Raw genomic sequence first — 3,446 nt, 5'->3', positions numbered from 1 at the left:
AGTTCATCAAACATTTTACATGCCATTGAGACAGTTGGGTGCCTCATTATTCCATCGTTAACTCTTTTTTCATGATGCCATGTCATTAAAGATGATATCTTTGAGGACATAAACAATCTTTCAAGTCTTGGCTTTAAGGGAAAATAAAGTAAAATTTTGTGCGCTATCTTTTTCCTATTCTTAAATTTAGTTTCTCCACTATGTTTATCCTTTTTCCCTCTAGATGCTCCAGATACTTTGCAAGATTCAAGAAACTTGTCATCCTTCCAATATAGCATGTAGTTATTCTTACACGCATCAATTTTCTTGTAAGAAAGTCTAAGATCCTGAATTATCTTCTTTGCCTCATAATCTGAATCTAGAAAGTTTGATTCATCAGGCAATAGATCTTCCTTCAACATCTTCAACAACTTTGTAAATGACTCATGACTCCAACGCCCAATACTTTTGATATGAAGCAATTTAACCATAGTATAAAGTTTAGAAACTTTTGAATTTTAGTACAATGGTTTCTCAAAACCCTTTAAAAGCCTATAGAATTTTTTTGCTTCAAGATTTGGTTGCTCCTCAAGAAAATCATCACCGTCAATGTTCGTGTTGTCTGCATCAAAATCAGGGTATAAATCTCTTAGAAAACCATGTATTTCATCCTCACCATAAGCTTCTTCAATGTCATCATCTTCTACATCTTCTTAATTTGATTGTGGCTCACCTAACTTTTCCCCATGATGATACCAAAAAGTATAATTTTGAATTATTCCATGTATTATTAAATGTGACTTAACCATCTCATGTGTTCCCGAAGATGTATTACAATATTTGATACATGGACAACGTATTACATGTGCCTCACTTAATCTTGTAAAAGCAAAATCCAAAAAACTGTCCACCCCAAGCTTGTAAGCATTACCAAGTCGGTCATGGATAAGTTCCATCCACTTCTTATCATGTGCCATAATCTGTTGCATGTGTAATATATATGTATATATGATTAAAATAATGTATTAGCTAGAAGTAAACATTTATTCAACAAGCCAAAAAATAAGTAAACACTTTAACTTGTATATAGTACAAATGTATACTAAAGCAAAATCAATAGTTCAAAAGTATTTACCAAAAATATCCACTAGTTCAATAATTTGAGCGAAGAGGGGCGATACAATATCAATATCTAGTATGAGTGAATCATCATGAATTGACAAGTTTTACACTCGCCTATTTATCTCTTCTATGGTTCTAGATAATTTCTTCTCAAAGAACAATCTTTTACCAATGACTAATCAAAAACAAAACAAAAAGTGACTCAATTTGCTTATCATGCATTTCTGAGTTTGGCAACCAAAATAGGCATGTCCTTTGGAGATTATCTTCTTTCAGCTTTATCAAATGTTGGTATTCGCACGTTCAAGGTTGACGAACTTGAGATAGATGAAAAGGGATGCAAAGAATTGCAGAAAACAATCCAAGAATCAAGAATTCTCATTGTTGTCTTCACTAAAGAGTATACCTCTTCAGAGAGGTGCCTTGATAAACTTGTGTTTATACTTGAGTGTAAGAGAGCTTTTCGACATTTTGTTCTACCTATGTTTTATGATGCGGATCCCTCAGAAGTCAGGAAACAAAAAGGGAGTTTTAACAAGATTCTTTAATATATGAAGAGAGATGTTAATCCAAGACCGAAGGAAGGAGATTGGAATTGTTGCATAAGGTGAAGGAATGGAAGCCTGCTCTAACAGAAGTTGCTGATTTGGGAGGAATGGTCTTATAGAATAAATCTGGTAGGTAAACTTTTACTAGCTTGATGTTTATAGGTAGATTTATATTAGTGGATTTCAAATTGTTCCACTACAGAGTATGTGCTTTATTCCTGACTTTAGATGGTATTAAATACAAACTAATTTTTAGGTGTGAGTCAAAGTTTATTCAAGAGATTGTGAAGGTGATTGTAGGAAAACTAAATCGCGCAGTTTTAAGTGTTGCTCTCTATCCAGTTGGAATAGATTCTCAAGTTAGAGACATTCAATCTCTGATTGAAAGATGGATCAACTAGTATTGATATTATGGCTATATATGGGATGGGAAGTATAGGTAAAACTACACTAGCTAAGACAGGTTACTTATGAACTTTGACAAATTTGATGGCAGCAACTTTCTTGCTGATGTAAATAAAAGTTCAGAAAGCCATGATGGTCTTGTAGGTATACAAAGACGACTTGTTTCAAATGTTTTGGGGAAGAAGGTTGAGAAGATATACAATGTCGATGAAGGAGTCAGCAAGATTCAAGAGGCCACTCTTTGCAGAAGAATTCTTCTTGTTCTCGATGATGTAGACAATAGAGATCAGTTAAATATTGTACTTGGGATGTGGTAATAGTTTTATCTAGGTAGTAAAATTATCATTACAACCAAAAATTAGCACCTACTTGATGCTAGTGAGGCCTGCAGATTAAGATGTATAAGGTCACGCCATTGAATGCTCAAGAATCAATTCGACTCGTCAGTTGATATGCTTTTGGAAAAGAATAGCCTTCACAAGAACCTTTCAGAAAATGTGATACTTCATTGTGAAGGAATTCCGTTGGCTCTCAAAGTTTTAGGTTCTTCTCTTTGTGACAAAAGTATATAGGTGTGGGAATGTACATTAAGAAAACTAAAGGCAATCCCTGACAATAAGATCCTGGAAAAACTCAGAATCAGCTATGATTTACTGCCAGATTATGATGTACAAAATCTATTCCTCGATATTGTCTGTTTCTTTGTTGGAAAGGATAAAGATTATGCAGTTACATTACTTGATGGATGTGGTTTTTCTCAGTAGTAGGACTTGAGATTCATTTAGATAGAAATCTGATTGAAATGGACAAGGATAAGTTGAAAGTGGATTCATTGATTCAAGATATAAGAAGAGAGCAAAGTCAGACAAAGAAGAGACTAAAGTAGGTTATTCACCTAAACCAAATTAAAACATGTGACTTCCCCCTCAATCTCCAGGTTAAAAGTGCTGCTCAGAGCTTTTAATTAATCACTGCAGGTTGGTGATGATTTATCACGGAAACAACTCAGTGAATTTTATATTGTTACTTTCTGCAGTACTTCAACAATATTAATATGTTTACAATTCATAGATTATGATAAAATGAAAGTTTGTTTTGAGCCAATTCATATAACCAGAGATCTACTACATAAACGAGCTAAAATATGCTAACTTTAGTTGACTGAATAATGTGACTTAAAATTCACAGAGAACATGCATAAAGCATTTTACCAAAACAAGTTAGTGGCATCTCTGACTTAGCAGATCTTAATTATTGTATAGTTATTTTCTAGATTTTCTTAACAAAGACGATCATCTCTTTCGAGATGAAGAAGTTGTAAAGAACAAAACTAAACTAATCCCACTCGTCAACTACATTAACCAACTAATTATGGACTTGAAGAACTAAGAA

At 33.5% G+C, this 3,446-nt stretch overlaps 1 pseudogene; it reads left to right on the top strand.

Annotated features, from left to right (window-relative positions):
- Positions 1-1,139: 1,139 nt before the first annotated feature.
- LOC107795562 (disease resistance protein RPV1-like) lies at positions 1,140-2,974 on the top strand (annotated as a pseudogene).
- Positions 2,975-3,446: the final 472 nt, after the last annotated feature.

This window comes from Nicotiana tabacum, chromosome 8, assembly GCF_000715075.1.
Source record: "Nicotiana tabacum cultivar K326 chromosome 8, ASM71507v2, whole genome shotgun sequence".
Classification (NCBI taxonomy): Eukaryota; Viridiplantae; Streptophyta; class Magnoliopsida; order Solanales; family Solanaceae; genus Nicotiana; species Nicotiana tabacum.
This window is presented reverse-complemented; position numbering and strand designations above follow the sequence as displayed.